Here is a 13,116-nt window from a genome sequence, read left to right as displayed (position 1 = left end):
TCTGTGAGTTCTAGGCTAGCCTGGTCTATAGAGCAAGTGCCAGAACAGGCTCCAAAGCTACAGGGGGGGGGTAGGGAGGGAGAGAGGGAGGGAGGTTGAGAGAGAGAGAGAGAGAGAGAGAGAGAGAGAGAGAGAGAGAGAGAGGGAGAGAAAGAGAAGACAAAGACAAAGCCTGGTACATTTTACACTCTTTTCTCTCTTCTCCCTCTCTCTCTCTGTGACTTTCCTATTTTTCCTTTTCTGTAGAGTTAAGGAAAAAAAATTTCAAAACAGTAACCATTTACTAAGCTAATGGAATAGACTTCAATAGTCACAATACAATAAATGACTTTAAAATATACTTTGGAAGCACATTCCACAAACAACTATATAATAGCTACTAGGAACAAGGGATTGTCCAGAAGATCCAGAAGAGAAATGAGTAGGAAATATAACCAGAAAAAATAAATTACAAAAAGAGATGAAAACAAAAAAGAAAAATAAAAGCTAAACAGCAAAAAGTCCTTCCTCACAAAATAATTTTGTAAAATGGAACTTGATTGTGTGTATGCATGTGGGTGCACACATGCCAAAGCACACATGTAGAGGTCAGAAGACAACTTGTAAGAATCACTTTTCTCTATCCATCATGTGGATTCCAGAGATTGAATTCAGGCTGCTAGGCTTGGAGCAAGTACCTTTACTTGCTAAGCCATCTCACTAGCCCACAATTTTTGTTTTGTTTTTCAAGGCAGTAGCTCTGACTGTCCTGAAACTTGATTTGTAGAGAAAGCTGGCCTCAAACTCAGAGATCCACCTACCTCTGCCTCCCAAGTGCTGGGATTAAAGGCATGTGCCACCACTGACTGGCTCACATTTTTAAATATGTATGTCCAACATACTCTTGAGAGATGTTAGGCCACAAAGCACTATATTTTAAGAGACAAACCATACAAAATATCCTTTATATTCACAATGCAATGAAATTAGACAATTAGCAAACAAAAACCAAGAATTCAGAAATATATAAAAGCTAAAAGACTTACTTCATGACCAACAATCCCAAGTAGAAATCACAAGGAGGAAATTAGACAATGAGCACTCAAAGGCTGAGGTAAGGTTGTGTTGCATGCCTTTAATCCCAGAACTTGGGAGGAAGCAGAGGCAGATGAATTTCTGTGAATTTGAGGCCAGTCTGGTCTACATATGGAGTTCTAGAACAGCCAGAGTTACACACGGTTGAAATCTTATTTAAAAAAAAAAAAAAAAAAGCACTAGGAAGGCAGAGGCAGAGGCAGTGGCAGGTAGATCTCTGTGAGTTCAAGGCTAGCCTGACCCAGGACAGGTTCCAAACCTACACAGAGAAACTCTGTCTGGAAAAACAAAAGACCAAACAAACAAAAATGACACAATGACGTCTCAGGACTTACACATCTTAACCACCTTGACCTCCAAGCTTACTAGCCCCATCAAAAGATCATTTATCAAAGATCTACAGACTCTCAAGGGTCATTTAACCCTGGAGTTTTCAAAATCTGAGGGAAGTTAAGAGTTCCAGGTACATAGTACTAAATGTCATTTCAACGACTTAACCATTTAAAAGACATGCATCCAAATGTTAGACAGCAAGCCTCTTCGATGTAAAATCAACCAAATCATGAATCCATGCAGACATAGAATAAAGTATATTATGCTGAGTCTTATGTACTGATCTTCATGTCTAACATGTCATTGACTAAGAGGTTAATGATTCTGTGTTAATTCTTTTACCCCAGTGGTAATGGTGCACACATTTAATCCCAGCACTTGGGAGGCAGAGGCAGGTGGATCTGTGAGTTTTTAGGCTAGCCTGATCTATAGAGCTAGTTCCAGGACTAGCTACACAGTGAAATCCTGTCTCAAAAAGACAAAAAACAAACAAATAGAAAAATTGTACTTATAGTAAATTTCCAGCTGATGCTGCTAATTAAGAAATAATACCTACAGAGGATGATGTCACACACCTTTAATCCTAGCAGTCGGGGGACAGATATAGTGGGTCTCTTGCGAGTTGGAGGCCTGCTTGGTCTGCATAGCAAGTTCCAGGTCAGCCAGAGCAACACTGCAAGACTCAGTCTCAAAACAAAACAAAACTCAAACAAATATGTTCAGCTGCATTCAGTAATATAGTGTTTGTCTATCATGCACAAGGCCTTGGGCTCAATACATTTTAAGAGACAGATCTACGTTTTATAATTTCAATGAGATGAAATTAGACAATTAGCAAACAAAAAGAGAAGGCAAATACATAAAAGCCTATAATTCCAAGAATAAATCACAGGACAGAAATTAGACAAGAAGTTGAGATAAAAGAAAAATTTCAAGGCAACTAGCACCACTTAAAGAAACAAAAACAAAAACGCAGACCCTAACCAGGCTGTGATAACACACACCTTTAATCCCAGCATTCAGGAAGGAGGGGCAGGTAGATCTCTATGAGTTTGATGCAGGCCTAGTCTACAGAGTTCCAGGAGAGCCAGGACTACAAAGAGAGGACATCATCTTGAACCCAACCCCACCACAAAAAAAAAACAAAAACAAAAACAAAAACAAACAAACAAACAAAAAAAACAAACCAAACCCTCCTTACTCTAAAATTCATTTTCTTACCAAATCAAATCATAGTCATCCTCTAAGCCTATGGTTCTCAATACTGTCTGCCCACTGAAAAAACACCTGAAAAGCCTTAATTTTTAAACATTTGTTTACCTGTGTGTGTGTGTGTGTGTGTGTGTGTGTGTGAGAGAGAGAGAGAGAGAGAGAGAGAGAGAGAGAGAGAGAGAGAGAAGTGCATTTGTAAGTATGCAGGCCTCACAGCACTTGTGAAAGTCAGAGGACAACTTTGTGGGGTTGGGTCTCTCCTTCCATCTTCACACAGGCTTGTGGCTAGATAGAAATCAGCAAGCACTTTTACCTTCATACCAGATGATCCTGGATAGGGTTTTTAACATCTGTAAATAAAGCCCAGCCCCGTGATATAATTCCCACACTCAGGAGACTGGAGCAGAAGAAACTGAGTTTGAGGTCAACATGAGGCACACTGAAACATGAAGAAATACAAAAATTCTGTCTCCAGAATGAATGAATATATTTTCCCCCTGGATGAATTTAATGAACAACCATGGTTGAGGTTTTCTAGCTATAAATCTCCTTCCCATCAGAATTATCTCCCCTTCATATCCCTGCAGTACTCAGAGAGTATATCAAGTTTGCACTTAATTGTTACTCTACCTTTGAAGTCTTGTTTCTCCAACTTGATCAATAAAAGTACACACCATATCTTCACTTCTGTATCACTATAGTACAAGGATATTGATGGATACATGGTAGCAACTCCAACATTAATTCTTCATTGAGAATTCAGAGCCTGAAAATATTTCTAGTATATTCAATTCAGGAAACTACATTCTCCCCTTTTTAAGTGTAATTATGCAACAAACTCATTTTGAGTCAGTTAATTACTTCCTTCCCTAATAGATAAACCAGAGAGACAAATACTAATATATAAAAAATATATAAAAATGATATGAATAATAAAATAAGTAATAGTTTCCAAATGGATTCATAAATTGCTTCCTTAGAGCAAATGGCTTTTCTAAATCCATTAAAGAATGCTTCAAAACAATTAAAGAATCAAAGCACACATTTAAAGATGCTAAAGCTTTGATAGTTATATGATTTGTTTTCTCAACAGATGTGCATTTTACAAGCCCTGAATTCACCAGATGCATATTAATCTGTACTTTTAGTTTTTACATAACACCCCATTCTAGTTTTATAAATACACTATCACATGAAAGCAAAATCCAGAATTGCTTTATGACATTAAATATTAACAGGTTATTCCTACAATATCAAAAAATGCATTAATATTCATTTTAATAAGCCAAATGTTTGCTCACTAAGTACAGGCTATAATAACCTCACCATTATTTTTGTACTTGCTAATTTCTATCTAGAATATGAAACACAATTTGCTAGAAACTAAAACTATGTCACAGGCCTACAATTCCAGTACTAGGGAGGCAGAGGCAGGTGGATCTTTCTGAGTTCAAGCCTAGTTTACATAATGAGATCCTGTCTCATAAAAGGAAAGGAAAAAGGAAGAAGGGAGGGGAAGGGAAGATAAAGGAGAGAAAGTGGAGAAGAAAAGGGAAAGGAGGGGAGGGAAGGAAAATGGAAAAAGGAAAAAGGAAAGAAAGGAAGAAAGAAATAAAGAAAATGTACAATTGTTTAAGGTACTTTTAAAAATATGTGTGTGTGAATCATATGCAATCCTGGTGTCCTCAGAGGTCGGAAGACGGTATCAAATCTCTTATAGTTACAGAAGGTTATGAGCTGCCATATGGTCGTAGTTGAACTGAACCTGGGTCCTCTACAAGACTTGGGAATAGTCTGAACTGATGAACAATTTCTCTTGGCCCAACAATAGTTTAAAATGGCCTACTTAAATTTCATAGGAAATGTACATCTTATAAAAAATTTTATCTTTGCTGAGCAGTGGTGTCAAACACCTAATCCCAGTACTCAGGAGGCAGAAGCAGGAGGATCTTTTGAGTTCCAGGACAACTAGGACTGTTTCACAGAGAAACCCTGTCTCAAAAAACAAAAAAATTATATCTTTACTATTTTTTTTTTTCAAAATTTAGTTATACCAGAAATAACACTACAGTAAAAGTCAGGAGGCCTGAAATTCAGTCCCATTTATTAACTAGCTACAAAACTCTGAGCAAATCACTTAGCTTTCCTGCAGTTAAGCGTCATAGCTGGAAAATGCATGTGTCTAATTTGTCTTTCAGCATACTTCCTTTCAGACTTATGATTTAAATTTTGTTTTTAAATTTTATTTATTATGTGTGTGTATAATTAAGTATGGAGCTAAGCATGTTTCATGGCATGTGTGTAGAAGTAAGAGGACAACTTCATGGAGCTCTCTCTTTCAAACTTTACATGGGATCACAGAATCAAACTCAGGTCACCAAGCTTGGGTTCTTGTTTGTTTTGCTGTTCTGTTTTTTGAAACACAGTTTCCCTGTGTAACAGGCCTGGATGTCCTGGAACTCACTCTGTAAACCAGGGTGGCCTCAAATTCACAGATATTCATGTTTCTGCCTCCAGAGTGCTGGGAACTAAAGGCGTGTACCCCTACTGCCCAGCTCAAACTTGGATTCTAAGGTCTGTGCAGCAACAACACCTCTCTGGCCCAATGTCATGTTTGAAACTTAAGAAACAGAAGCATTAATCAGATGGGTTCAATAAAAAGAGTAAGGGAGTCAGATGGTGGTGGTGCATGCCTTTAGTTTCCAGCACTTAGGAGGCAGAGGCTAGTGGCTCTCAGTGAGTTTGAAGTCAGCCCAGTCTACAAAAGCGAGTTCCAGGACAACCAGGACTGTTACACAGAGAAAGTGTGTCTAAAACAAACAAACAAACAAACAAACAAAAAACAATAAAATAAAAACAAAAGGGGAGGAGTAGGGGGACAAAAAAAAATTAAATACAGTCCTAGTAAACTTCTCTTGCATTGCATCCTAAATGACCAAAATATTTAGATATTATGCTAACAACTAAGGCTAAGATGTTTTGGAAAAAAAGGTGTAGGAGGACAGGACAGTTATAAAGCCAACTACAAGGAGATCTGGTTAACATGAACACTTAGGCTATGTGAGAACCAACTTAGAAATCATTCTATTGGTTTTAGAATCAAGATTTCCATCCTTAGTGGTTTGGCTCAGGGCAAGAGTATGTATAATCTATCAGACCCAAGGCCCAGGGTTCAATGCCCAACACTAAAATGACAAAGACCAAAAGAAAAGATTGAGTGTCCATAGACCAAAATAAGAATAAAGCATAGCCTTTCACAAAAGTTAACTCAAAATTGATCACAGACATAAATATGGACAGCAAAATGTTAATATGTAAAGACAATACAGGAGAAAATCTTGAGCTCAACAATAACTTTATAGCTTCAACACCAACAGTAATATCCATGGAGGGAAAATTACTAATTAGACTTCATAAACTTGGAAAAATGGGGGGGAGGATGAAGGGAAGAGTTCCGGATTATGAGCACTGGCTGCTCTTCCAAAAGGACCTGGGGTCTGTTTCCAGAACCACAGAACAGCTCAAAATCATCTAAAACTCCAGTTCCAAGGAATACTTTATTCTAGACTCAGCAGGCACTGCAGGAAGGAACATAATTCACATACAATACATTCAGGCAAAACTCACACAAAAATAAATAAGATCTTTTTAAAATTTAAAAATAGGCCAGCAAGATGGCTCAGTGGATAAAGTCACTTACCACTCAAGCTGGATAACGTGAGTTCTATTTGGGGGACACAAGCAGAAAGGTAGAATAAGAGAACCAACTATACACAGGTGCTCTCACACATGTACACACATCACACCCACATACACGCACACACAAAGAAAACTTTTCTTTGTGTGTGTGCTTGTTTGTCAGTATGTGCATTGTGTGCAGTGTCCCCAGAGGTCAGAAGAGAGCATTACATTCAGTCGAACTGGAGTTATAGGCAGCAGTAGTCTCCATATGTACATACATATGTGAGCACACATCTATATCCTTATATATAGGGAGGAAGATCAAGAAGTTCAAGGCCAGCTTACACTATGTGAAAGTCTTTCTCAAAACAAACAAACAAACAAACACACACACACACACACACACACAAATAGTATGGTGTTGCCCATCAGTCCCAGCACTCAGGAGGCAGTAGTAGGCAAATCTGTGAATTCCATAGTGAATTCCAGGTCAGCCAGGGCTACAGAATGAGACTACAGTGGTAGGTATTTCTACAAGCCTTCAAAACCAAACAAGGCAAAAATATATCTTAAAGGAAATTATTGACTGTAGTTAACAATGTACAGACACATTGATTAATTGTAACAAATGCACAGTAATAATGTGCACTAATATAAAACATGAGGTGAAATAATAGGCAAAACTATTTTAAAAAAGGAGACATATATAGAACTCTATTATCTGCTCATTATTCTGTAAGTCTAAACTAGTAAAAAATATTAATTAAAAAAAGGATCTGGGAACACACATACAAGAAAAACATAGTAAGGCATACACAGTCACACAGGGCAGATGGTACCACTGCAGACTACAGAAATTCTAGAAAAGCAAAAACAAGTCAATACTCCATTTCTCTGGCACTAATCATGCCTCTCTTCACTGGCATCTAAATCACACTGACAACTGGGAAATGTACAAAAAATTCAACTGAGAAGCTCGAAGAAACTGTAGTGGTTAATGATTTAGGAATCTGAAACAAAATCTGATTATCACAGACATTCAAGTATACATTTGAGTGTATGTACACACCCCTTTCCTCATTGCCAATCAGAAGTATTTAATAATTTATTAAGAGTATGTAAATTAGCTGGGTGGTGGTGGCACACGCCTTTAATCCCAGCACTCAGGAGGCAGAGGCAGGCTGATCTCTGTGAGTTTGAGGCCTGCCTGGTCTACAAAGTGAGATCCAGAACAGCCAAAAAAGATTTAAATTTATGAAACTTTATTGAGAGGCCCAGAAGTCCTTTTACTGAATAAGGAGTTAGTATGTGTGGCAGAAATGAATATAGATTCAATGTTATTATCTCCTATGCAGCATTTTCATGTAGGCATTAAACTGTAGCACTCTGACTTGCCCAAGCACTAAGAGAGGTGCTGTAACTAAATCCTTTTTGGCGAAAAAGGCAAGAGCTATTTTGTCCACCCACCTTCTCTGACCATACTGTAAAAACCAAGAGAAAATCCTTTCCCAGAATGTCCACATCTCCATTGTGACAGGCAAATAAAGAACAATTCCTATCCCTGGCATCCCAGCCCCCACATACTACACTGCCCACAGAAGCTTCTGAGTGAGGGACAGACTACAGTGGTGTAGGGATAGGCCATCTGTCTTCCTACCTCACCAGAACATTCCTGCTGGAGACAAAGCGTGACTCTCTTCTGTCCAGATGGCTCTCTCTTCACGCCATTTCTGGGATACCACGTTACTTCTCCTTTGTAGCCTATCCAAGATGCCTGGGTCTCTCAGGCCATGCTAAATATCAACTACTATAACCTCAGCAAGGTATGTTTTTTTTTCTCAGTTCTGGAAATCCAATAGTCCCTCCCTGGGACTTATTTAGAGTCAAATGTGCCTAGCTCCTGCCTGCCAAAACAATCCAAATTGAATTGGGCACACATTTTGAAAGAAAACTAAGCCAAAGTATATAGGTAAGGAAAAACTATTGCTATAAGGATAAATTAAAGTGGGTTTGTCACTAAATATAAATTCTCAGCAAACCTTTTTTTTTCCTGTTGTGATCTATCAAGTGAATAAAGGTTTATTCTAACACTATCATTTATTCTAATACTCTTTTTTTTAATGCAACAATGCAACTTTCATCAAAATGGGACTCTAATAAGCAGGAATGACAAAAATGGTTTATCAATATTGGGCCTGGTGGCACAGGCCTGTAACCTTAGCATTTGTGAGATATCAGCAGGAGGATCAAAAACTTAGGACTAGCCTTGGCTATATGGCAAGTTTGAAGCCTGCTTAGACTACATGTTGCCCTGTCTCAAAATAGCAAAACCAAATAAATAAACAAATATTTATCAAGATAATAAAGATGCAAGAAGCTAATTTATGTTAAATAACTCAACAATTACCTTTAAGCAATGCCTACTATCACCCTATATAACAACATAACAATCCAAGTTATTTATTTACATATTCACTGACAGGAATTGATATTATATAATTAATCTAAGTCTACTGAAGGTTTATATTTTTGAAAAGTAATCTGATGAATTCAAAGCCATAAAACATGGGAGGGGTGAGGAAAGAAGGAATGTGAAACAGATGGCATCTAATTTTTTTCCCTTAGTCCATCTTGAACACAATCCCAATAATGTCAAAATCCAATTTAGCTTTCTAAATAAGTAATCTATAAAACTTAAAATGGTAATTCTTAAATAAATTCACTTTTTTCTTCCCAGTTTCTCAGTGATTCTATATTAGGCACAAATGGGTAGAGCTACTATTAAGAGAAAAACTATCATTTTACAAATTCAAGGTTCTTCCAGGAAAGTCTACTATGTATGTAAAGCCACTGAAGCAGTTTCTATCAAAATCTGTCATATTAAAATCTAGCTACAGGATGCTGGAGAGATGCACCAGAGGACCCAGGTTCAATCCCCAGCACTCACATGGCAGTTCTCAACTGTAGCCTGTAGCTCCAGTTCCAGAGGATCTGACTCCTTCACATCAACACACATAAAATAAAAGTTAAATTAAAAAAAATCTAGCTACACAGGCTGGTGACATGGCTCAGCAATTAAGAGCACTAACTTTTCTTTCAGAGAACCTGGGTTCAATTTTCAGCTTCCACATGGCAACTTATAACTGTCTATAACTCCAAGATCTTGACACTCTCACACATGCATGCACCCTCAATAATGTAAATAAAAAATAATTTTTAAAAATCTAGCTACACTTTTTTTTCTTAACATCAAGATTATTTAACTAGATTAGAAGCTAAATATCTCCATAAAATATAACATAAGATAGAAACAAGTTTAGGAGAGAAGTCACTTGATTGGAGTTAAAACAAAGACTTTTCTGGACCTTGTAAAAAATGTTTTAACATTTTCACAATAACTCTTTTATTCCTGATTTAACAGCACCACAACATAATTAACTACTTTGTTAATTTCTATTATTCTACTAGATGGTATGTATGTACAAATGTATGTACATTTCCCAACATATACCTCCTCTATCATGCCTAAGTTTTTAAGATAATCAAAGACATGCTCAAGGAAGGGTCAGTAGTTTTTAGATTCCCTAACAAACAAATTCCACAACTGACAACTGCAAAGATCTTTGGATTGGTGACATTTCGGCAGAATTTTTCAAATCAACAGCTATTACACTATTCCTTGTATGAAAATAAATGGATTATTAACATTTTATTTAAAAGACAGGTAAAAAATGGGCACTGCTAAAAGCAAAGTCAATGTGACCTCAGCTTTAAGATTCAAAAAGTGATGAAAAGTAACAATTCAAAAAACACAGCAAAACTTTATTTATATAAGTGCTCCCTTAAAAGAGCCATTTAGAAATTTGAATCATCTTACCAAAAATCTTTAACTATAGCAAAACATAATTTCAACTCTGATTAAAACAGAGATATTGAAAATTTCAATTTTACAAAAAAATGTGCAAACCTCTCTGAAACGTCACACTGAATTGGAAACCTTATACCTAATTTTCATGCAAAAAATATTAAAGGGAGATATTTATATCAGCCTCTTTTGAGTATAAAGTACATTTGAAATATTTTAAATTACCAACCACAAAGAAAACATGTTTGTTGAAAATCTGACATAAGCTGGGTGTGGTGGTGCATGCTTTTAGTCCCAGCATTCAGGGAGTAGAAGCAGATGAATCTGTGAGTTCCAGGTAAGCTTGGTCTAAAAAACAGGTTCCAAACCAGCCAGAGCTACACAGTGAGACCCTTTCTCAAAAAGAAAAGCCCAACATAATAGGTTACATACAATTATTATTTTAAATCCATAAAGCAAATAAGTATATATCAAGATTTTATATTCTACATTCTGATGACTAATCATATAAAGGGAGAAATTTATTATATTTTCATTTATTTTACAGTTTATAAGTAAAAATTCTCTAGAAGTCAGGTGACTTGGTGTACAGCTGTAATCCCAGCCCTCAAGGGGAAAGAGCATCTCAAGATCAAGGCCAGCCTGAGTTATATGCTGAGACTGTCTCAAAAAACAAAACAGAAGTAAATTAGATTTTGCTAACATTATGACTCATGCAAGTGATGCTAACCTTAATCTTAAAATTACAACTACTTTCTATTTTATGTTCCAAGTCTAACTGCCTTTAAGAAGACATATGATGTTAAGATTTAAATAAGTTACTTATAAATGTTTTTCGTTTCAATCCATGCTATATATAACTGTAGTTTAATCTGAGAAAAACCTACAAAATGTACTTTGGTCATTTCAAGAAATAAACATATATAGTGCTTACTTCTTAACTCACTTTAAGAAACTATTAAAAATTGCATTTTTTTTAACAATACATACGATCAATTTCTAGGGACTAAAAGTTGTAGCTCAATAGCTGAAAAGCATAGTATATGTGTGGCCTTTCTGGGTTGCGTGCCCCGCACCACAGAAGAAATAATAATAATAAAGCTGGGCATGGTGGTGTACGCCTTTAATCCCATCACTGGGGAGGCAGAAGCAAGTGAATCTCTGTAAGTTGAGGCCAGCCTGGTCTACATAGTGAGTTCCAGGAGCTAGAGGCTAGAGCTACATAGTGAGAGCCTGTCTCACACCCTCAACAAGTAATATATAAAATATATAGAAATCCCTCAAATTTTTGTTGCATACTCTTCAAATATTACCATCCAGTTTCCTTTTCAAAATCCCCTTTCCACTAAGTTGGGTTACCTTAACTGTATGATTAATAACAATCTTGCAATTCAAAGGGGCTTGTTTTAAACGGAGTTATATAAATAACCACCTCTGTTATGACACTGACTGGAAATGACCTCCTTGTGAAGAGACAGAAACTCTGCTATAGTCTATGACTTGACACAGGCTGGGTTCATTCCCAAAATTATCTTTCTCAAAGCCAACACTTCCACTTGAGTACAATCATCTCCTTAAAAGATTAAAAAACAGCTTAACAGCAGAGATGTACTCTCGTTTCTCTTCAAATGTCCACTTGTTATTCTAAGATATATATCACTAAACTACTTACAATTCGGTCACTTAAATATAAATGAAGAAAATACCTGATTCGTTTAAACTACAGGTTTACTGGCAGGTGAGAAAGAGGTTGGAAAAAGCTTGCCTCAACATGTCTCATCTAGACCTCTATTTATATGGATTTCCGTGTGTGTGTTGGGGATTAAGCATGTACATTTATGAGGCTACGTTTGACTATAGTCAGATGCTTTTCAGTATTGCACTTTTCTAAGAAAATTCATACAAAATATATATCGGTCTGGGAGACTGGTAGAATATGCCACTCTGGCCCTTTGCAAATATCTGAAATACTACCCAGTTCCACACTCATCTTTCATTATGTGATGCGTGCCCACTTGGGGGACACCGCTCCTATAGGACGCCCGGGCGAGGGAGCAATAAAGGAAGAAGCGGGGGAAGCGCACGGAAGTTGGGTGGAGGGAGGTCTCATTACCCACTCTTCTGCCCTAGCTCTGCCAAGGGCGGCTCCGCGATGCCCAGCAGACACGAAACCCCCACAAGCCCTCGAAGCCCGGCTCTGTCCCAGCAGAAAGGGTCCGGGACACAGACAGTGTAAAGTATGGGATAACCACAGACACCCAGCAAAGTCTGTACCCTGATTTCGGCCTTGAATGATGCTCCCCCCTCCTTTCCCTTTCAGAGCGGGCACTCCAGGTGGGAAACTCCCTGTTTGCATTGGCCGAAGTCTCTGCCTCAGAAAGGGAGCCTCCTGCGACTGGGTCTAACCCGCCACCCTCAACTCTTCGCTCGCAGAGACCCTCATCCCTTCGTCCCGCCCCCGCAACCCTCCACAGACAAGCCCGTGCCCCACCCGGGATCCCGGCGTCCACCGCCCCGCCCCGGCGAAGGGCCCCCAAAGCCCCCCTCTCTTTCTCACACACACACACGCACACACGCGCGCGCGCGCACACACACACACACACACACACACACACCTCAGATTGGTCTCCCAGACCCAGTCGAAGCCAGAGTACTTACCTGTATCGGCCACGCTCCGTGGTTCCAAGGGGGCGGGCGCGGTCCCCTCCCCGAGACGCCGAGTGCTTCTCTCAGCCACCCTTAAAGCGACGGCTTCGCTTTCCCAGGAGCGGGAGGGAGACGAGGAGGCGGAGGGGGGGGAAGGAGAGGAGTTGAGGGGCGGCCGAAGCCAAACCGGAAGTACTAATGCTGGCCCCACCCACCTCCCGGAGCCGCCGAGCATCCTGGCTCTCCTGATAGGACAAACCCTTAGCAGTCACTGAGAAATTCAGACCACCACTTCCGGGTCGTTC

General features: G+C 38.6%; 1 protein-coding gene across 7 annotated transcripts in view; it reads right to left on the bottom strand.

Moving 5' to 3' along the window:
* Positions 1 to 13,038, bottom strand: part of Csnk1g1 (casein kinase 1 gamma 1) — a 127,442-nt gene extending 114,404 nt beyond the window's left edge. For 3 of the 7 annotated variants that reach the window (XM_051197799.1, XM_051197802.1, XM_051197801.1), the window contains exon 1: positions 12,824 to 13,036. The gene's annotated coding sequence lies outside the window, so the exon portion shown is untranslated. Of the gene's footprint in view, positions 1 to 12,439; positions 12,560 to 12,823 lie in introns of those variants that run through there. The other 4 variants (XM_051197800.1, XM_051197797.1, XM_051197803.1 and 1 more) reach the window with 4 other exon arrangements.
* Positions 13,039 to 13,116: the final 78 nt, after the last annotated feature.

This window comes from Phodopus roborovskii, unplaced genomic scaffold (genome assembly GCF_943737965.1).
Source record: "Phodopus roborovskii unplaced genomic scaffold, PHOROB, whole genome shotgun sequence".
Classification (NCBI taxonomy): Eukaryota; Metazoa; Chordata; class Mammalia; order Rodentia; family Cricetidae; genus Phodopus; species Phodopus roborovskii.
The sequence above is the reverse complement of the archived record's forward strand: the minus strand, read 5'-3'. Positions and strand labels throughout refer to the sequence as shown.